The sequence below is a fragment of the Microcebus murinus genome, chromosome 15 (genome assembly GCF_040939455.1).
Source record: "Microcebus murinus isolate Inina chromosome 15, M.murinus_Inina_mat1.0, whole genome shotgun sequence".
NCBI lineage: Eukaryota > Metazoa > Chordata > Mammalia > Primates > Cheirogaleidae > Microcebus > Microcebus murinus.
In genome coordinates this window covers 36,700,342-36,724,309 of record NC_134118.1, presented here as the reverse complement: position 1 = coordinate 36,724,309, position 23,968 = coordinate 36,700,342, and the positions used below count along the sequence as shown (strand labels likewise).

Sequence of the window (23,968 nt, the reverse complement as noted above, 5' to 3'; positions counted from 1 at the left end):
CTCAGGAGAGTCTCATGTATTCTACCAGCATTCATGAAATCTATGGCTGAGTAATTTGTTACTTGCAAATAGGCTAAAATCTCGGACCCTTCACAGTTCTTCACAATGGATCTCTAATTCCAAATAATAAAAGGGGTAGAATCAATATTAGAAAAAAGAAACAAGAATGGTTCAAATAAGGCCATTTGGAAGGGTATTAACAGTCATCAGACTTATTATCTCTATCACCAGAGTGATACATTTCTATATTTATTATTTCCTTCTACCCTATTTGAATATGTATTTAAAAAATCATGTGCCTATGGAAATCTTACAGATAAAGCAATGAAAATGCCTCAGTGCAACTGCAGTATGATCTAAAAACAATGCAAGTGTTTAAAAGAGACATTAAATTTGGAAAAAATAAAATAAGCAAAAAAAAAAAACCACCCCACAAATAACTCAACCATTACATATTTACAATTTGAATTTTTCAAATATCATCTCAATACTTCCCAATTTTGTTTATTCACATTTTTACTTCTTTGGATATTCTTTAATCTGATCAGGTCAATAAGCATCTATTGTGTTATGTTACTTGTCTTGCTAATCTCTTCTTTTTCTATGCCTACAACCCAGGGGGCACACCTTTTCAAATTTGATTCATTTCTTTCTATAGGGCCAAAAGCAGAAAATTTTTCTTTTTAATCAGCAAATTTAAATAGCTAACCTTCTGTAACTTAATGTGAAATAAAAGAATAATTACATAAGATTTTCCTCTACTACCCAAAAGTACTAGGTTAAAATACTTTACTGATATTATTTTTCATTTATATAACTATATTTCAAAATGCCTATAATTTTTAAAACATATTCAAAAGGGAACAAGAAAAACAAAACTTTTATCATTACACTGGAAAATTTTTCACAGATAACATCAAAAATAGTACTTTTTTAAAAATATTTTTGTTGTGGTAAAATATACATAACATAAAATTTACCATTTTGACCATTTTTAAGTGTACAATTTCAGTGGCACTGAGTATATTCACAATATTGTGCAACCCTCATCACTATTCATTTCCAGAACTTTTTCATCATTCCAAACAGAAACTCTATACTCATTAAGCAGTAACTTCCCAATCCTCCCTCTACCAAGGCCCTAGTAACCTCTATTATATAATACTTGGTACCTCACGTAAGTAGAATCATACAATATTTCTTCTTTTGTGTATAGCTTATTTCATTTGCATAATGTTTTCAAGGTTCATCTATGCTATACCACATACCAAAATTTCATTGCTTTCTATGGCTAAATAATATTCCACTATATGTATATACACATTTATTTATCCATTTATTTATAGACATTTGGGTTGCTTCCACCTTTTGGTTATTGTGAATCCTGCTGCTATGATCACTGGTATGCAAGTTATCTGTTTGTGTTCCTTCTTTCAATTCTTTTGGGCATATACTTAGAGTAGAACTGCTGGATGATATGGTCATTCTATGGCTAACTTTTTGAGGAACTAGCAAACTGTTTTTCATAGCAGCTATACTATTTTACATACACCAGCAATACCAGTAATGCACGAAGATTCCAATTTTCTCCACATCCTCCCCAACAATTGTTATTTTTCATGATTTTGCTAATAGCCAAGTGGTATCTCCTTGTGGTTTTGATTTGCATTCCCCAATAACTTGTGTTGAGCATCTTTTAATGTGCTTTACAGCCATTTTATATCTTCTTTAGAGAAATGTCTGTTCAAGTCCTTTGCTCATTTTTGAATTGGGTTGGTTGTTTGGTTTGGCTGTTAGGTACTTTTATTAGAGTTATAAAAAATTAAAGACATAAAATGCTTTCTGAGATAATCTTGCTTTAATGAAATTAACCAGATTAACTGTTATTCTTAGAGTGAAGGAATAAAATAAAGCTTAAAAGCAGTAATCTAATATAATAAGCAAGGATATAGTGAATCTGATTACATAGCTATTAAACAAAACAGAATGTGGTGATGGTGGAAGGGGAAGTCCTCTTAAGCAAGCTACTTTGGAAGACAGTTACACATAATCTGAGCTGTCGGTAACTGAGACAAACCTCTTACAGATGCAAATGACATCTATATATATTTTTATATATACTGATTTTATCATAGACTATATGAAGCAGTGAAACACTTTAAAACAGCCTTACAAATGTAATAAATCTATTGAGTAAGACATCTGGTCAAAAAAAAGGAAAACAAGACAATTTGGTTTCTTAATTTTTAAATTGTAATATATTCAAGTTTTCCCAATCATCTCAAACATTTTGGTATCCATTCATGCTTTTGGCCTAGGTTGTTTCTCTGGAATTTACAGTATAATTTTCTAGCTCTAACATTGCTACTACAATTCTCTAAAAGAGGGCTTTCTTTTTCTTTCTCTTATCATTCTGGACTCATGGATTTTTTTCAATTCAAGGTTTTATAATTATAGGCCCACCTTGTTTTATTGCAATTCACTTTAATGCACTTCACAGAGATTGTGAGTTTTACAAATTAAAAGTTTGTTCAAGATTTCACTGGAGGAAGTGAAGTACCACTGCAGATGTGGTACAAGTAGCAAGGGAACTAGAAAGTAGAAGTGGAGCCTTACAATGTGACTTAATTGTTGCAATCTCACGACCAAACTTTAAGGAATGAGTTGTTTCTTCTGGATGAGGATGGGTTAGGGTTAGGTTCTTCCAGATAAGCAAAGAAAGCAGTTTCTTGAGATGGAATATACCCTGGTGAAAATGCTGTGAACATTTTTTAAACTACAACAAAGGATTTAGAATATTACCTAAACTTAATAAAGCAGCAGCAGGGTTTAAGAGGACTGTCGCCAATTTTGAAAGAAGTTCTACTGTGGGTAAAATGCTACCAAATAGCATTGCATGCTACAGAGAAATCTTTTCATGAAAGAGAAAAGTCAATTTATGTGGCAAACGTCATTGTTGACTTACTTTAAGAAATTGCCACAGCAAATCCAGCCTCCAATTTAGTCAGCAGCAGTCAACATGAAGGCAAGACCCTTGGCCAGCAAAAGGATTATGGGTCAGTTGACTGTTAGCACGTTTTATCAATAAAGTATTTTGTAATTAAGGTACCTACTTTTTTAAGGACATAATGCTACTCCTCACTTAACAGTAATGTACACATAACTTTCACATACACTAGGAAACCAAACATTTGTGGGACTCATTTTATCACAACACTTACTTTATTGAGGTGGTCCAGAACTGAGCCTGCAATAACTCTAAGGTATGTCTGTAAATGCAATCATTCTTTTACTGATGCTCAGGTTATTCCAGATTTAACCAGTAGGAACTCCTTTGGGTTGTTTCTTTTAATGTAACCCAGGTTTTTAGCACTTCCTTGTTTTCTGGCTTGCTGTGTTTTCCTAAGAACTAGGGTCTATTTTTCCAAGAAGTCTTGGATCCTTTCAATGGTATTTAGAAACTGAGATACAGATGCTGAGTGCAATAACTGCTGTTGAGATTGTCCATGTTTCTCAGATCTTCTCTTAGGTGAGGGATGGGGCAGTGTGGTGAATGGATATTTATTTATTTATGGATTCATACTGATTTTTCAATTAATTTGATGTGAAAGATTTTTCTTAGCTCCTTTTAGTCTGTATTTGTCTTTGTTTCCTTACAATGAAATTTTTGGTTTCTAATAATATTAATAGATAACTTAAATCCCTTATCCTGTAAGATATACAAAATGGTTTCAAGATTACCACAAAAAAATAGACCTATAAGTAAATGACATCATACTATACTGATCTTTATATATTTTCATTAATATGTCTTGGAGCTTTTGCCATATCTGGACAAAAAGACCTTATTCTTTTTAATCAATTTGCTAATTAATATTTTAAAATACAGATGTACCACAATTTGGCCATTTTCCTACTGGTGGACATTCAGACTATTTCCAACTTTTTCCTATTACAAATAATGCTATAATTAACATATTTGTACATACATCTTTAGCCATATTTCTGTAAAAACTCTTCATGTATGTTCTTTGAATTATTTGTCCGTATCATAACCCGTTTTTCCAGTTTTTGTTAATTTGTAGAAGGCTCTGTACATTTGTTAAAAACTCTGCTACATGTCAGAAATATTTTCTTAAAATATTGGTCTGATCTTGTTATGTCTTCTCTCAGAGAAGTTTATTCCATTGTAACAGAGTCAAATCTGTTTTTCCTTTTTGGATGTATGGTTCTTATGTAAAAAAAAATTCATTTCTCTGTATGTGTGTATATATAATTTCCTTCTCCTTTTTTATTTATCTGGATTATTTCTGGACTGTATCCTTGCATCAACAACACAGTGTTTTAATTACCACAGCACTATAGGGCAACAACTATAGTATAGCAAGCAAGACCTGCCTCATTTTTATTCTTAAAATTTGTACCAGATATTCTCATTCATATATTCTACTATATATATATTTAAGAATCAAGCTATCAAGATTACCCCCACTCCTCAAAAGAAGAAAACAGAGACTTTGACTAAAATGGCATTAATTTTATGGATTAAAACTTTGAGTCATCTACATTTTACAATATTTAATTTTTCATTCTGATAAACAGTAGTTGTCTTCATCTAATTGATCTTAGAATAAAGTATTTTTATATAAATCCTATTCATTTTTTAAAATTTATTCCTATTTTATGGTTTTACAGGTTTGTAAATGAGTTCTAACACGTATTCTACATAAATTTCTAACAAACAGGTATAGAGAATTTTTTTCTTAATATCAAATATACAAAATTAAAAGCCAAGAGTCTCAATAAATAAATAAATACCATCAACCTTTGCCTTTAAGAGAGATATAAAACAAGGATGCTCCCCTTTTTGCAGTTCAAATGTACCATAGCTATTTGATGGAAAAAGGAAAGTACAGATAATGGCAAAAATGTACCTTTGGTTGTAATTACTTGGCTATACATATAAGGGGATACATATAAGCAAAGATAAGCAAAGAAAGCAGTTTCTTGAGATGGAATATACCCTGGTGAAAATGCTGTGAACATTTTTTAAACTACAACAAAGGATTTAGAATATTACCTAAACTTAATAAAGCAGCAGCAGGGTTTAAGAGGACTGTCGCCAATTTTGAAAGAAGTTCTACTGTGGGTAAAATGCTACCAAATAGCATTTATGGTTTTTACAGCAACACTGTAAAAGCACCACAAAAAGGAAAAATCAACTGTAAAATAATTTACTTGTGGCACACGTTCATATAAAATAAATCTACTCACAATGGTTAATTTTTTTAATTATTACATGCTCAGATGCAAATTTTCCTCAGGACACAAGATTTATGCAAAGAAATATACAAAGCTCAACTCAATGGATGGAAAAAAGGAAACATGAATTCTAGTTAACAAAATTAAACAAAGTAGTGACAACAAAAACACCAAAAAGACTCTGAAACTATATCCAAGAGTAAGACCAAGATTCTAAAGATCTAGAGAAAGGAAAATTTTTATATCAGTAAAAATAATTTTTTTCGAGACAGCGTCTCACTCTGTTGCCCCAGCTAGAGTGCCATGGCGTCAGCCTAGCTCACAGCAACTTCAAACTCCTGGGCTCAAGCAATCCTTCTGCCTCAGCCTCACGAGTAGCTGGGACTACAGGCATGTGCCACCATGCCCAGCTAATTTTTTCTATATATTTTTAGCTGTCCAATTAACTTCTTTCTATTTTTGGTAGAGACGGGGTCTTTTTCTTGCTCAGGCTGGTCTCGAACTCCTGAGCTGAAACGATCCACCCACCTCGGCCTCCCAGAGTATTAGGATTACAGGCGTGAGCCACTGTGCCAGGCCAGTAAAAATATTTTTTTTAATGAGTAAAACATACCAGTCATATCAAGATACAATAAATAGGCTTTACTCTCCTATTAAATGAAAAAGAATTTCAAATTGTTTATTTGACTGAAGAGAAAACAGTATTTACAAAGGCAACAAAAAGGCTAAAATACTAAGAAATAAAAGTATTTATCAAATTGGTGACATTAAAAATATAATTAAAATAACTTGTAAGCACAGTACTCTGACTACCTACCTTTATATTCTATGAATAAAATGCTGCATAGAAATCTTAAATTTCCTTTATTTATTAGGTTTATTGTAGGCAGTGGTATTGCTGTAGTAATTCCAATATTATGCCATGTATATTGGAGGACAAAGCAAATGTATAAACATATACTGATGTTATTGGTAACCAGGATTCCTGCTATGGGAAAAGAGAGACAGAAATATGACATGGGAAAAGAGAAAAGAACCCTTGTGCTGCTAGACTGAAATTACAAATATTAGTGGTCTTTTTAAGTATATTTCTTTGCTCTATTCAATGAAAAGAACCACTAGAAGCAATGACAACCAGAAATACAGAACATATCCATGGTCATGTTGGCTTCCAAATAACATTTCCCACTAAGAAGAACAAGGATCCTTGGCAAAATAGCCAATTCCAGCTTTGGGGTTAAGGTAAGGATGGAGCATTTCGTTGTGCCAGAAAGCAAATAAGTACTGTAAAAATGATCAGACGTGTCAGAGTCATAGAAACCAGACTGATTGAGTTCCTATTGGCTAAATTTTAACAATTTGAACCTTCAAAAAAAAAAAAAAGTCATATATCACTTAACCACTGGAATATATCCTTAGAAATGCATCTTTAGGTGATTTTGTTCTTGTGCAAACCTCACAGAGTGTACTTACACAAAACCTACATGGTATAGCCTATTTTACACCTAGGCTCTATAGTATGCTCCTAAGCTACAAACCTGTATATCATGGTACTGTACTGAATACTGTACGCAATGGTAACACAAATGAAACGATTTACATATCTAAGCATAGAAAAGATACAGTATAAAAGACAAAAAATGGTACACCTGTATAGTGTGCACTTACTATGAATGGAGTTTACAGGACAGAAAGTTGCACTGGGTGAGTCAGTGAGGAATTAGTGAGTGAATATGAAGGCCTAGAACATTACTGAACACTACTATAGACTTTATAAACACTGTACACTTAGATTATGTTAAATTTTAAAATTTTTTCTTTCTTCAATAACAAACTAACCTTAGCTTACTATAACCTTTTTACTTTATAAACTTTAATTTTTAACTTTTTGACTCTTTTGTAATACCAGTTTAAAACACAAGCAGAAGGTACAGCTGTACAAAAATATTTTCTTTGTATCTTTATTCTATAAGATTTTTTCTAAAAAACATTTTATTACTTTTTAAACTTTTTTGTCAAAAACAAAGACACAAACACCCACATTAAGCCTAGGCCTACATAGGGTCAAGATCATCAATATCACTGTCCTCCACCTTCACACCTAGTCTCACTGGAAGGTATTCAGGGGCAATAACATGCATGGAGCTGTCATCTCCTAGGATAATAATGCTTTGTTCTGGAATACCTTCTGAAGGACCTGACTAATATTGTTTTACAGTTAACTTTTTTTTTAGTAAGTAGGTGTATGCCTTAAAATAATGATAAAAGGTACAGCACACTAAATACATAAACAAGTAACATAGTGGTTTATTATCAAGTATTATGTACTTTGCATAATTGTATTGCTATACTTTTATATACTGGCAGTACAGGTTTGTTTATATCAGTATCACCACAAACACACATTGCACTACATTATGTCCTCAGATACTACATCACAGAACATTATGATGCTTACAACTCCACTAGGCAATAAAAATTTTTCAGCTCCATTATAATCTTATTGGCCCACTATCATATATGCAGTGGATCCCTATATAACAAATAATGGATCTTAGCCCCACTGAATAACAAAATAAAACCGTGAGTCCACAGTCACAGTGATAATGAAGAAAGAAAGGTAGAAGATCTCCCTTACAGAAGAACACCAGCTAATAAATGTGAAAAGAATAGTAGAACTAAAAAATCATCATTTTGCAAGCATCAATGTACTCAATGAGGATCCAGGCAAAAATCAATAACAAATGTTTAAAACACTAGTTGAAAAGTTGTTGAGAAACAATATTTACCAGTCTCAAGGCATTTTCGACACAGATTAATGATTAATTATCATGGTAAAAGATATTTATATAATAGAGAAATCAGGTATCATCACTTTAACCAACTAATCAAATTTAACATCATAAGTAATGGAAAAAACTAATAATACAGAGGTTAAAATAAATAAACTTTAAGTACATACAAATAAGAACATGAATAAATCTTGAAATGGAAACTTGAAATGAAGTTACAAAAGTATACAAACAATATACTATTTATTTACATTTTAAAAACCAATCAATATTATTTATATTTTTATATAAATATGTGCTAAAAGTATTAAAAATTTAAAGGATATCTTCAGAATAGTAATTACCTGTAAGAAGGGAGGCAAAACAATGAGATTAGTAATTTTCAACTCTATTTTTAAATTATTTAAGAAGTTCTGAAAGAATGACAGCAAAATGTTTATATTTGTTAATTTTGGCAGTATGGATGCATAAGCACTCTTTTTTTTTTTTCTTTTCTTTTTTTTTTTTTTTTTTGAGACAGAGTCTAGCTTTGTTGCCCAGGCTAGAGTGAGTGCCATGGCGTCAGCCTAGCTCACAGCAACTTCAAACTCCTGGGCTCAAACAATCCTACTGCCTCAGCCTCCCAAGTAGCTGGGACTACAGGCATGCACCAGGATGCCCGGTTATACATAAGCATTCTTATCTTTTTAGTTTTTATCATTTAAAATTTTTTAATTTAAAATGAACTGCTACTATACAATTCTTAGTTTTATACAGCTATACAATACTTAGTTCTGTAATTCCTGGTATTTAAAACTATTGCTTTGAAGAAGTTTAATTTAGAGGGAGGTCCTCAGTGACTCCCTCTAACCTCTGGTGTAAGTTAACAGAAAAACATCGGCATTTCCAAAATAATTATAATATGCAAAATGCATTTAATTTACATAAATAAAAAATAATTTGAAAAGCATGCCACCAAGTAGCATTACATCTTCTCTATATTTCCTGTATCTCAGGACAGATGTAGTGGCTCACACCTGTAATCCCACCACTTTGGGAGGCTGAGGTGGGAGGATCACTTGAGGCCAGGAGTTCGAGATAAGCCTGGACAAAAGAATGAGACCCTGTCTCTTTAAAAAAAAAAAAAATCCTGTATCTCATGTTGTTCTTAATATCCAACACCATTTGAAGAACTGAAAGTTTACCCATTCTCATAATTCAGTTTTGTTGATAACTTTGACCTAACTCTAAAAAAACCATCCTATTAAAGCTATTAATATTATTTTAAATATCAATTAATAGGTCTAGGAAAAGAAATCTATTGCTGTGAGACTAGTGCACAAGAAGATATAAAGCATATATTTTTCAAGTGATTTACCAGTAATCTACTTCTTCACCATGTCCCTTAAAAATGCTTTAATCTATTTGTAAAAACTTTCTATTTTCTGCTTAAGAGAAGGTCAAAAGCTTTCACTTTACTACTCTAACATAATCAAGAATTGAAATAAGAACTTTTAGCTCTTTGCGATGACAAAGCTACCAGTATGCCTAAGCCAATAAAAGGATTCATTAAATGCTGCTAATAAAGCAACCTTTTGTTAGTCTATGAAACATCAGAAACCTCACAGACTCTAACTTTGTAGTCTTTCCCCCCGGTTTTTTGCCATATGAACTTAAAAGTTCTCTTACATGCCATTTTAACAACTAAAACGTTATCATTCAGAAATTCAACCTTCCATTCTACGTAATTTAATAACTTATTAGTTCCAACTGCAGAAAACTGTTCCTAGATGAAATTACTCATATTTTATTTAATTATTCTCTTCTATTTTCCCATAGAGCCAATCTGTATAGAAACCTGTGCCATCTTTATTAATGAATTAAAGGAACAACCCTTATAATATTCTCAAAAGGAAAAGCATAAATGTTTATTTATCCCATCAGCACTAATCAATCAATAAGCAAGGCATGGATGACACTGTAAAGATTGATACACAATATCTGCCCTCAAGCAACTCAACTTGGGGAGTAAGCAGGCATCTGTAAAAATTACTGTAATGTACTTATAATACTGTTAACTACTAAATATAATAGTAAGCAGGAAGGATGCAATTAATTGAGCTTAGACAGGATTTTTAAAAATCTTCCCTGAGAAGACTTTCTAGGCTAAATAATGGGCAGTATATTTTAGGGTATGTGAATAGCATATATATAAAGACACATGAATCAAATACCATAATAACTTCAGAAATTCTTAATTTAGTAAGGCTAGAGTATCATGCATGTAAGGAATTATTAGGAAATGTCTGCCAGTTCACGAAGGACCATGTTTGTGCTGCTCTAGAATTTGGACTTTATTCCAGGCAATGGGCAGATAACACATGATTATAAGAAGAGGTATATGGTACTCAGGTCTGTTTTTTAGAAAGGTCACTCCTGAACTATCTGAATTCCCAAAAGGTCTTATTTTCAATTAACTTCAGAACACATAAAGCTTTTGAGAATTCAGGTACCTCAAGAGTACACGAATACTAGATTTTCAAATGTGATTCAAACTCTGTATATATCTACTATGTACTGCTAATTTAAATTTAACATTCTCTAAACTAATTGCTATTCAAAGTGAAAAATTAATTAATACATGAAATATTGGTTCCAATATTAGGTATTTTAAACCCCTTCAAAGTATTAGAAAAATATCAGTTTCCATGAATTATAAAGTCAGTCATCTTGGTCATTTTTATGAGTTGCAGTTAAATTCAACAGAATGCATTTAGAATTTATAAAATTAATCATAAAATTGTAATCCTTACTGTGAATATTCATGGTACTGTCTACTTGATACCTTTATTTCTTTTAATGATTATCTATTATACCTACTCCCCTTCTTTCAATACCTACCCCATATCTACCTTGAAAACCCCATGTTCTTACATGACCCTGGGCTACAGCAAACTAGTCCGACTTGATCCAGCCATACCAATGTTTTCAGTTGTTAGCTATTATGAATAAATCTATGAACATTCTTGAAAAAAGCTTTGTGGACATGTTTTCATTTCTATTGCAGAAGTGTTTTCTACAACTGTTAAGGACTGAAGTGAGAAATCAATTGCTACAACACATGCTACAATATGGATTAACTTTAAAAACATTATGGCAAGTGAAGTAAGATAGTCACAAAAGGACAAATATTATATGATTCTATTTATGAAGTACCTAGAATAGTTCATAGAGACAGAGGATATAACAGACGTTACCGGGGCTAGGGGAATAAGAGATGTGGAGTTATCATTTAATGGGTACAGACTTTCTGTTTGGGATGATGAAAAAGCTCTGGAAATGGATAGAGGTGGAAAGTGGCAAAATACTGTGAATTTACTTAATGCCACTGAATTGTACACTTAAAATTATTAAAATGGTAAATTTTATGCTGTGTGTATTTTACCACAATAAGAAAAACCTTAGGCAAGGGTTATTTATGGACTCCTCTAGAACCCCCAGAGTAATAAGAGATCTAACATTTACTAAGTATCAGGCACTATATACATACTACTTCATACACTCCTCACAACAACACTGCAAGGTACTATTAGTATCTCTGTTTTAATGATAAGGAAACTGAATTACAAGGCAGTTAAGCCACTTGGTAAAAGTCACAGAGTTAAGAAATAGTAAGAAAAGGACTCAAATCCTGGCAGTCTGGCAGTCTGACTCTTCCAGAATCCACATTCTTAACCATTATAATATGCTATCTCTCAAGTAGCAGCTAAAGTTAAAAAACACTCATAGCAGAAATCTAACTACATTGTTAAAGTTGCCCAACTCCATGGAAATACGAAACAGCAAAAATCAAAACATAATCCTAGGCGTGGCACGGTGGCTCGCACCTGTAATCCTAACACTCAGGGAGGCCAAAGCGGAAGGATCACAAGCTCAGGACTTCGAGACCACCCTGAGCAAGAATGGAACCCTGTCTCTACAAAAACTAGAAAAATTAGCCAGGCGTGGTGGCACACACCTGTAATCCCAGCTACTTACTTGGGAGGCTGAGGCAAGAGGATTGCAGAAACCCAGGAGTTTGAGATCGCAGTGAGCTATGATGATGCCACTGCATCCTGCCAGGGGCAACAGAGTGAGACTCTGTCTCAAAAAGAACAAAACAAACAAACAAAAAAAATCATAATCCTGCACCTTCAATATCTTGAATGCGTATTTGTATTAAAGATAACATGTTTAATGGTACAATTATAAGCAGAACATTTTTATCTACCTTTATTATCTATTAGCTCATACCTTCATTTGGCAGTGAGGCATACTGAAGTGTAAAATATACAGCCATCAGTATAAAAAATAAGAAAACAACAAGCCCTTAAATATTATTATCCCTGATAAATACCAAAACTGACAAGCAAAGGAGGAAGTAGATTAGAGACAAGAGAAAAAAGAGGCATTTAGAATACTCTGTAAAGAGGAAAGGAGTACTCAGTGGCTTTCAAATAAGAAAACAGAAAGATAACGTAAAGCTCAAGAGCATCTTGGGAACCAATTCACAAGACTTTAGGACATAGTTCCAGATCTAATGATACAATATTATAGCTCTTTTATCAGATATAAATAAAATCAGAAAGAAGGCATTACCATCTCTCAATCATTATCCCACATTCATAACTTTTTATAACATTCTGACCCAACAATCAAAGTAAGCACAATAGAATAGCTCTTCAGTTTTGATATCTTTAATTTTTTTTAAAAACTACACCAATAGAATTATTCAATAAATGTATTATTCTAGACACTAAGACAACAACCACAGATATACCTTGCCCTCTGAAAACCTAGTCTACTAGAGAGATTGATATTAAGTAGTTTTAAAAATAATTATGATTATGTTAAAAGCCATGAAAGGACTTATCAGGGGCACTTAACCTTAGCGAGTATTTTGAGTCAGAAAAGGCTTTTCCCCATGGAAGTGAGATTTAGACTGATATTGTAATATGTTTAAAAGTGAAGAGGGATTCAGAACAGTGGTTGGAGGGGAGAAAGAAGTACAGAATCAGGTGTGGTCACCAGAGAAAGGAATTGTATCAGTAAGGGTTGGGGATGTTGTTTGTTTGAGACAGGGTTTCACTCTGTTGCTCGGGCCGGAGTGCAGTACCGTCATCATAGCTCACTGTAACCACAAACTCCTTGGCCCAAGCAATTCTCCTGCCTCAACCTCCAGAGTCCCTGGGACTACAGATGCATGCCACCACACCTGGCTAATTTTTGTATTTTCTGCAGAGACATGGTCTTGCTCTTGCTCAGGCTGGTCTTGAACTCCTGGCCTCAAGCAATCCTCCCACCTCGGCATCTCAAAGTGCTGGAATTACAGGCATGAACCACCACTCCTGGCCAGTAGAAGTTTTTTATTATGCTGGTGGTGAAAGCACAGGTGCTATTTATGTATGTTCATAACTTTCTTATTTTAAAAGAAAATCTTTTTGTGAAGAAAATTTCAAACACAAATAAACAGAATAGTATAATAAACTCCTACATACCCATTATCCAACTTCAGCCACCATCAACATTCTGTAATTCTTATTTCTTCCACACCCCACTTCCTGCCACCCAAGTCTATTTTTGTAATCTTTAGATGAAATTTATATACATTGAAATATATACTTAACTGTACAACTTGAATAGATAAACCCAAGTTAACACACACCTCTATCAGATATTGAACATTTTCATCACTTCAGGAAGCTCCGTTATGCTTCTTCACAGTCAAACGTGAGTATTCTCCACAACAAAAAGGCAACCACTCTTCACTATTTTTTTCACCATAGATTAGCTTTCTGTTCTAGAAATTAATATAAATGGAATCATACAGTATTATGTCCACAATGATTAATGTTCATATCTTTTGTATGTATTACAAACTGAGTAATTTTTTAAATAAACAGTGAGGAGCATATTGACATAGGAAATATCTAGAGCAAAGGCTCTGGAGGAAACGACAGATTATATTTGGACCAAGAGGCCAGCGTGGCTAGAGTAAAGAGTGAAAAAAGAGAGTAGCGTGAGATAAGGTTAAGAAGGTAGGCTAAGGTCAAGGCACCTGAATGGGGATTATTATGAGTTCCGATTTGAACATCTTATTGAAGGTATTCCTGGGATCACTAAGCAGAATTATAAAGCAGCCTAGGAACAATACTCAAGAAATTTCAATTTCAAATGACCGAGCAGAAGAGAAGCCTGTGAAAAAGGCTATAGAGTAATAGATCAAAGAGGCAGAATGAAAACCAAAGGGTTTGAAGGACAGTTTTATGTGCCAAACTATGCTCCCCCAAAATTCATATGTTGAAACCCTAACCCCCAGTACCTCAGAATATGACTGTATTTGGTGATAGGGCCTTTAAAGAGGTAAATAAATTCATCACTCAGGCCCTAATCCAGTCTGGACACACAAAGAGACATCAGGAATGCATGCCCATAGAGGAAAGAACATGTGAAGACATAGCAAGAAGTCACCTTCTGCAAGCCAAGAAGAGAGAAGCCTTAGAAGAAACCAAACCTACCAACAACTTCATCTTGGACGTCTAGACTCCTGTTCACAATAAAATAAACTTCTGTTGTTTAAGTCACCCAGGCTGTGGTATTTTATGGCAGCCCTAGCACACTATTAGAGAGGTCAAATAGGAGCACGTCTAAAAATATCCACTTAATCTACTAACAGAGAGGTCACTGGTACCATTAGCAAATACCATGCTGGTGGAATGAATAAACTGAAGAGTCAAAGGTGAGAAATGGAAACAAATAATAATTTCAAGCATTTGGCTAGGAAAGAGAATAAAAAGGTCAGTAATGTGGTACCCATGAAGGCTTATTGTTTTATCTCTTAAACAGTGGGAACTGAGCATGTTTAAATACTAATAAGAATCAAGTGTAAAGAAAGAAAGTGAATATCCAAAAATAGGAGGAGATAATCAATAGTATAAGGTACCTCAGAGGGAGGGGAAGAGAGAAAGAGGCCTTAGACAGAAAGCAGTACTACCTCTATTTTAACATTAAGAAGAAAGAAAAAATAGGAAAGGTAGTGGGCAACTAAGAGTTTCCACTGGGTACTCCTATTTTCACTGGAAAATAATAGGAAAACTCTTCTGCAGAAAGAGAAGGGGCACACTGGAGGTCTGAAGAGAATGGATGATTGAACAGTCATGGTAACGATGAGGACACCAGCTGACAAAAGTAATATAATGGATTTCCAAGCATCATGAACTTATAATTTTAAAAAAATGTTCTTTTGGGTGAGTTTCTACTGCAGCATTTCAGGTGGTATAGGAATGAAGGAACTAGATAATGGAGTTAATCCAGAATTGGCATTTTGCCAGACAAATGGGACAAACATATGTAAGTATGGGGAATTTAGGATACAGACAAGACTCTTAGTTGACAAGAGATGTGAAAAATAGAGAAAGCTGATGACTGGAAGAAACTAAAAGACTAAAAGGACAAATGAGTTGGTAGGAGAATTATAATGGGAACAACTAATCAAGCAAACCTGAAGGATACAGGTGTTTAATTTTTTACTAGGCGGAACAATTATTAACATAATAATTCTCATAAGAGAGAGTAGCAGGGTACTGGAGGAGAAAAATCACTGGATTTGGGGAGCTCGGGAAAATAAAACAGGATGTTGATGAATCATATATACAGATGCTGAAATCATCAAGAACTATTGTAGGACCTGGAATGTATAAGGAGAATATGAGCAATGTGCCATTGTCTTCCCAGAATAAGTAGAATCTATCAGAAAAGCAGTAGATAACAGCTAACAGGAGGTTGAGAACAATAACTAACACTGTTCTAGATGCTTTATATGCATGAATTTATTTAATTCTTATAATAATCTATAAGGTAGGAGAAGATGATGACACTACTACTGGTAATGAAGAAACAAACAAGTTTTAAGAGACTTACTCAAGGTTGTTCTCTTAAACCACCATGCTATAGGAAGTTGAAAGGCATCAAAAACCAGGGTAGAGGGGTTCAGAATACAAAGTCCCCAAAGAGAATGAAATTTCAATTAAGGAAATTTATATAATATAGGCTATACTTTGAGTCCTAACAATATATCAGATTAGATCAACTAAAAAGCCTTCACACAGAAACTTCATCTAGAAAGAATATATCAAAATCATTCTTTTAAATTAATCTTTTAGCTAACATGAAAGAGAAATCTTTAGGTGCCAGTAACACAGAAAAAACAGTAACACATTAGAAAAAGCTAATAAGACCACAAGGTGGCAATGTCTCTCTCCTACAATTGGTTGCTAGTCTAAATATATATATTTGGTCTTTGACTCGTATGTAGGGACTAGAGATGGGACTGTTGGCCCTTGACAGGAGATTTCAGTTCTCAGATCCCTCTTCCTTCTTCATATACTAACACACACACATAAAGCCAAAACCCAGAAGAGCTGCAGTTATAGAAAAGGGGTCCTAGACAGGTCAATAATATAAGAAAAACAAAACGCATAGTCCTGGAAAGCAACAAAAACAATCATTATTCACTGATCATTATGACTATCTATGTACAGGGCACCCAAGAAAGTCTAACATTAGAAGAGTTCAACAATGTTGCTGGATACAAAATCAGTATACAAATAGTAATTTGTTTCTCATACTAATTGGTTTATGACCACAAGTTACAAAATGTACTACTATAAAAAGTCACCATTCACAATGGTAACAAAAATCATAAAGAACCTAAGAATATTTAAGTGATACTGAAGAAAACAATATAACTGTACTAAATAGGAATAGAGATGGCAGTCTTACAATGTAAAGATGACAATTATTCCCAGTATAACCTGTAAATTCAATGAGATTCCAGTCACATTCCCAACAGGGTTTGGGGTTTTTTTTGTTGCTGAATTTTCTTTGGAATGAGGGTAAAATATGATAAGCTGATATAAAATTTTCATTGAGAGAAGATTCACCTTATCAGATATTAAGACATATCAAAACTGCTATAATTAACACAATGTGATAATGACATGAAAGTAGACAAATCAAGTAAGACTATGGTACAGAATAGAGATTGTAGAAATAAACTCGTGCAGCAAACCTAAAACTTTTAAACAAAATTAAAGACAACACAGACTAGAAGATATTTACAATGCGTACTATCAAAAGCATTAATATCCAGATTAATAAAAGAATTGCCACAAATCAATATAAAAGCCAATATCCAACAGAAAAAAGAATTAGCAAAGGAAATAAAGATTCACAGAATAGGAAAGCAGAATGATGAAAAAAACCATCAAAGATGTTCAACTTCAATAGAAACCAAAGTAACGAAAATGAAAACTACAAAACTCCATTTCTCATCTTTCAGACAGGCAAAAATGAGTAGCTAAACAAAATTAAATGTTGAAAAAATGTGGTGAAACATGTTAATTGGATAGAGTAGTATCATACCTTCACTTTGGAATGGACTTGGTGATACCCGATAAAGATGAAGCGGCACTCTGTTATCCAGCAATTCTACTTTCAGGTGTCTATACTAGATAAAATAATACTAAGTATTATGTACAAGCATTACAATATTATTTGCCAAAAAGTAGAACCTAATAATCTCTCACTATGAAACTAAGCCTTACTCAACATGAAAAACTAAATAGGTAAAAGGGATAAACTAAACCTACAAGTGTCAAAACAACATTGCATGAAAATTCTTAAGGTCCTCTTTTACATAAATGTTTTCTATGTACAAAAACAACAGGGGAATAATGATCACAAGGGCTGTAAGATAATGAGTACCTCTGAAGGAAAGTAAGGAGAGGGGAGAACTTTAAAAGAAGAGAAAAGCAAATGAAGCAAAATGTTAACATCTGCTTGATCTTGAGGTTGGGTTTACAAGTGTCTGTTATACTACTTTCTGTACTTTTTTGTCTGTTTGATTTCTTAATTTACACAATATTTTTAAAAGGGACCAAAAATAGTAAACGTGCTGATTATCAACAGCAATTTCAGAGGGTACAATGAAACCAATGGAAAGAGACAAAGACAGGACTTTTGTCAAGGCAAAAATATATATAAGACATTAAGAAGATATATTTCAGAAGATATGACCACCTACTAAGGAAAACTACTCACAGGCTACTCACAAGTATCAGAGTCCTTGAGGGAGATGGAAATTGGGCCTCATGGCCAGACTATTTGTCTCACTAGGTCCAACGTAAAGTAAGTCTAACTAGCTTATCTCAATTCACTCAGCCTAGCATCATTGTGATTCTCAGCCACACTAATCACTACACATTATGAGAGCGACTGTTCTGAACCCTGAATCTAATAGGTGCAAGACATTCGACTAGATAATGCAAGGGATATAAAAAGGTATATTATCAGTGTTCAGGGAGCTTATCATGTAGTGTGAGAGCTAAGATGCACACAAGAAAGGAAAAAAAGAAAAAAAAGCACTTCATGCCTAAACAAGTGCTACTGGAATTCAAAGGAAGAAAAGAATCCATCAGCCTGCTGGGATGGTACAAGAAAGGCTGTTCACAACGGCAGCAGAGCTTAAGCCAAGTAATGAAAAACAAGAAGCAATTCAAAGGTACAAAAATTGGCATTCTAGGTAAGAAAAAATGGTCACAAAGAAATGTAAAGCTCTGGGAAGGAAAGAAATGGAGTGAAATTGCTTGACAATTCTTATATCTTAATTAAAAAATAAAATATTTTGATAATAAACAAAATATGTAAAATCAGAAGATCAACCAGGGCTCTAGGTTGCAGGCAGAACCCATTTTAGGTGGTTTCAACAGAAAAGGAACCTATTAAAATATATTAAGGTTATTCAATGAATTCTCAAAAAACTGAAGAATCAGCTTGGGAGTATGAAATCAGGAAAAATACCTAAATATCCACACAAAATTGTTCTCACCTCTGAACCCTAGTGCTATGAAAGATGAGCCTAAGACAGTCAGGCTCACTAGTACCTCTACCACTGCTACCCTAAAAAAGCTTGATGTCTCACCACCCAACATCTACATTAGGAAGTAATTCCAGGGAAGAGCTGTTACCTTGCATTTCTCTCTTCTGAATTCACGTCTTACACAGATGCATATGATCCTTAGAGCCTAGGTCCTATGTATGCTCAGCTGTAAGGGATGCTAGGAAATTGAGTTCTGCCTCTACAGGACAGTTAATATGCAGATTTTACCCAACATCAAGAGGCTGTATGAAATGAACAACCACAAACACAGACTAAGTCTTGGCTATCAAATAGCACACACGTTTATTGCGAGCTTCGAGTTCTAAACAAGATTCTCAAGCCTGACGAGATTATAATTTAGCCTTCTACAAACAAAATCCTCTCTGTTCCTCATGTGAGACCAGAGTCTCATCAGTTATGGCACACAGCTCCAATATCAGAATCTCTGGGTGACATCTCTTTCCTCCTGTTTTCTTCTATAACCTACGAACTAAACCAGTGGTCCCCAATCTTTTTGGCACCAGGGACCAGTTTCATGGAAGACAATTTTTGCAGGGACAATTTTTGTAGGGTGTGGTGTGGGGTGTCATGGGTAGGGGAGAGGAGGTGCAGGGCTCAAGCAGTGATATGAAGCCTGTTTCCTAACAGGCCACACACTGGTACTGGGCCGCAGCCCAGGGGTTGGGGACCACAGAACTAAACTGCACAGAGAAAGTGGAAATGGAAAGAAAACAAAAACAAAAAACACATATATTTTTTTAAATGCATAAACATAGCAATTCTACTTCTTTAGAAAAACTAAACAGATTCTACAGATCCATCTCAGGTCTAGAAACTATGTAAAAAACTACAACTTACAATAGTTCAAGTCAGGACTTCACTTGTGAGATCTAAAATTTTTGTTTATACAGATCAAGTAGGACCTTAATGGGCTGCCCATCTATTTTAGATCTAGAGATCCCACAATCCTTTAGCCACACTAAAGAAAAATGTAGGTCAATGCATCTCTGATCATCATGCCTGTCGTGCTACCTTGGGGAAATGATGCCCACACCTTGCCTGTGGAAGTGAGAACCACCCCAGAATCCAACCATCCCCCTAAAATCAAAAAGACAATTTCAATGGAAGTATCTCCTCTCCTTCTACCTACAGATGAGAGCAATTAAATTGCTTTTCATATATGCTGGCACTGCCCTCAAAGCATTTATCATTAGGTCAGTGAATAAAGTGTCTTCTGGACCTTTCAGTAGAGAATAGTGGAGAAGGAATAGGGCAGGTGGGTGAATGGTCACAATAATAAACCCACTCCATCAGTCCTATTTCTCTAAATATTTTTACTTCTTCCTGTATATTATACCATGAATTGTTTGGCATTCAACTACATTTAGTATAAGCCAGTGCTGAGACCAATCAAAGGAGCAAACAATTAGAACTACTCCTAGTTACCTGAGCTAGAACACTGAATCCAGAATCTCAGGCAATTGCACCATATCAATACATTCGGCCAAATGCCAAGGCATGTTTCTTTCTCTCTTCTTCTCCCTCTCTCTCACTCATCATCAAATCTCATTTCTATACATATTCCTGAAGTTAAGTCAGCAAAACTTTAAAAAACAAAATTTATATATAATCCTTTTCTTCCCAGTTTGACAGCATGATACAGTCTGACTCCACTTACAGGTATGGAAACAATGAAGACTGCGGAAAGGGGTATGGGGTATGAGGAAGGGAAGGGGTATGAGGAAATTGGCTTCCCCTTGAATGGTAAACTGTCTTAAGCATGGCTGTTATAGGTCTTCAAAGAAAACAGGGAAGGATGGCTTCTGCCAGCAGGAGAGATTTGAAATTCAGAAACTTGAAGTCCTACATGTCCACAATTACTCGTAGAAAGAAATGCATTCAAAAGATTATTCGCAGCCAGGCACAGTGGCTCACGCCTGTAATCCTAGCACTCTGGGAGACTGAGGCAGGAGGATCACTTGAGGTCAGGAGTTTGAGACCAGCCTAAGCAAGAGCGAGACCCCACATCTACAAAAAATAGAAAAATTAGCTGGGCATGGTGATATGCGCCTGTAGTCCCAGCTACTTGGGAGGCTGAGGCAGGAGAATCACTCGAGCCCAGGAATTTGAGGTTGCTGTAAGCTAGGCTGATGCCATGGCACTCTAGCCCAAGCAACAGTGAGACACTGTCTCAAAAAAAAAAAGATTAGCAGCCATAAATATCACATGTCCAATTTTAAAAGTGGATAGTTACATATTATAATTCTATACTGCCAAATTTTATTAAAATTAGACATAAAATTTTTCCATTAGGTTATTTTGTTACCACACATTTGGTTGGTATTAATCATTACAATTTCTACATACTCAAACCAGGCAGCACTGTTGTACTCAAATTTAAGAGCAACTGAATTTATGCCTCTAGAGGGCAGCATTTCTCACAGAATAGACACGTTTGATTTCAAAAAGAATTCCATTGTCCAAAAAGTTTTAAAATGCAGGATAAACAAGCTTTAGCAAATTTCTTTCTTGCAAGATGTCTCAAAGCCTTCAATATGCCAATGTGCACTGTCAATCTTGAATATACCATCATTATTATGGCATACAGTGTTTCTTCAAACTTAATCATAGATCCTTCCTTCAAGGACCATCTCTAGTGACTAGTTCCACAGAAAGCACTTTGGAAAGTTTAGTAGGCAATTTCTCTCAAAAGAAGTTTCACATCTGTCTTTATTCATGCTTTTTAAAACAAGTCTTTAGACATCTCCTTATATTCACAGATCATGATAGAATTGAATAAACACCAGCAATAACACACATTTATTTCCGTGAAAATCAGAGACAGAGAACTTACTGTTTAGCTTGCTCAAAGGATAACAGCAAAGTAATAAAAGGTTGGTGCTAAAATAACTAGTTGAGGTATGTCCACTCTAGGTTTAATACAACAAAGAAGCTTGGGTATACTTAATAAAAAATTGTATATTTGTTCAAACTCAGAATATTAAATATTGAATACCATTAATAATCTTTCCACAATCCATGTCAACTGAAATTGAATTTGCTAAAGATGTGTTGTAAACCTGATGAGACCTCTATCAGAGATCTCTACAGATGAAACATCCTTCATTTTTTTGTGAGAGCCATTGAACAAAATTATTTGATTTTTTTTTTTTTTGGTTTTCACCCAGATGAAACAGTTTTTAGAATACATAATGTTTTCCACTCTCCAAGTATTCTAGTAACATAAAGGCAAGCTATAATTTCAAATAGGATATGTATGTCCAAATGTTTTTCTGATTATTAAATACCCTTTTATCCATGAATAATGTTTGGTATATTTTCCTATTAATTCTTGACTATGAGGAATGCCACAAAGAAAACACAAGTAGTTCGAAGCAGCTCTTTCCAGGGTTCTTGATTCAGAAGTCTTCTTGGTACTGCTCTTGTGACATCAGCCTTAACAAAAATGACTATAATCCCGGTCTCAAGTAACCAAAATGCTTTAATCAAGTACATAACCAACTCTCAGAGGTATAATATCCAGACCTGAAAGTATACTATATAATCAACTTTCATAGGTTTAATTTCTAATATATTAGCTAGTAGCCACATGTAACTAGTGAACACTTAAAATGTAACCAGTGTTACTGTGGAATTGAGTTTTTAGTTTTATTTAATTGTAATTAACTTAAATTTAAAAGCTGAAGAAAATTTTATTGTTTTGGTAGTACTACATTTCATCTGCACTGCATTACACTGCACTGCATATTATACTGCTCATTTCAGGCTATAGTGAGTCACTTCTAGTATTAGGCATAAAAAACACTGATTTAGTCAACAATTAACTAATTCAGTTAGAATGAATTTTTTTCTACACACCAATATAACACTGTAATGTATTTACTTGAATGTCTTTTTTTTCCACAAATAACACAAGTTGTATTGATGTCTCTATAAATCATAATTGGTAACTCAACTGAAATACTTTGTAATTTTTACTTTAATTTTTTAATTTTAATATACATTGAATATAACTATTTTTTTAACTTTAAAAATGAATGGACACACATGCCTGTAGTCCCAGCTACTCAGGAGACTGAGGCAGGAGGATTACTTGAGCCTAGGAGTTTGAGGTTGCAGTGAGCTATGATGATGCTACTGCACTCTAGCCTGGGCAATAGAGAAAGAGTGTATCTCAAAAAATAATAATAGACAAAAAAAAGGAATAGATACTTTCTAAAATAAAAAGATGACACATCCATGCAGAATCAGGAAGAGGTACAGAAGCTAGCACTACCACAAGAATAGTAAAATAAAAAGAGACTGGGAAAAGGTATGCCACAAATTTTACAATGAATGACAATTATAATTAGCTATGGCATAGCAAAATTAAAAGCTGTTTCTTGTGTTAAAGCTGTTTCTTGTGTCAATATTGAGCCATTTTCAACAAATACACAGTGAATTTATAAGAAGTTTCTGCTCTACAGTCAAAAGAAAAACAATAAAATAGATATCTGACATCAAAATTAAATATCCAACAAGCATTTTTAAATAATTTTTAATAAATCTGGGCTTATAATTCTGGTCAGCTATAAAATGGCTTGAATTCTTGCACCAAAAGAAAGAGAATCAAACTTAGATGAAGAGATGGTAAAGAAATTATTTGAATTATAGAAATTTTGTTAAAAAATTATGAGGAAATCTAAAATAGATACTTTATAAAAAGTGTTAGACATTTAATTAAGCCACCAAACTGCCCATCAAATGGAAAACTTTTTCTCATATGAAAAATCAATAAATTCGAAATTTTAAAAATTACTATTTTCTTTTAGCTTTAGATGAGCCTTTTGATACAAGAGAAACCATGAAATTAAAACTCCAGGTACATTTTGTTGGAAAGAATTTCCAAATTTAAGGAAGTTGTCAATATGTAGCTTTAAAAAAATCAAAATAGTAG

The 23,968-nt window shown here is 33.9% G+C and overlaps 1 protein-coding gene across 12 annotated transcripts in view; it reads right to left on the bottom strand.

The window, feature by feature from the left end:
• Nucleotides 1-23,968, bottom strand: part of FBXW7 (F-box and WD repeat domain containing 7) — a 190,241-nt gene that overhangs the window by 142,312 nt on the left and 23,961 nt on the right. For 2 of the 12 annotated variants that reach the window (XM_076010579.1, XM_076010582.1), the window contains exon 1: nucleotides 12,072-15,628. The exons of 8 other annotated variants lie outside the window; for them this stretch is intronic. The gene's annotated coding sequence lies outside the window, so the exon portion shown is untranslated. Of the gene's footprint in view, nucleotides 1-6,079; nucleotides 8,124-12,071; nucleotides 15,629-23,968 lie in introns of those variants that run through there. 2 more of the 12 variants (XM_076010580.1, XM_020280158.2) reach the window with 1 other exon arrangement.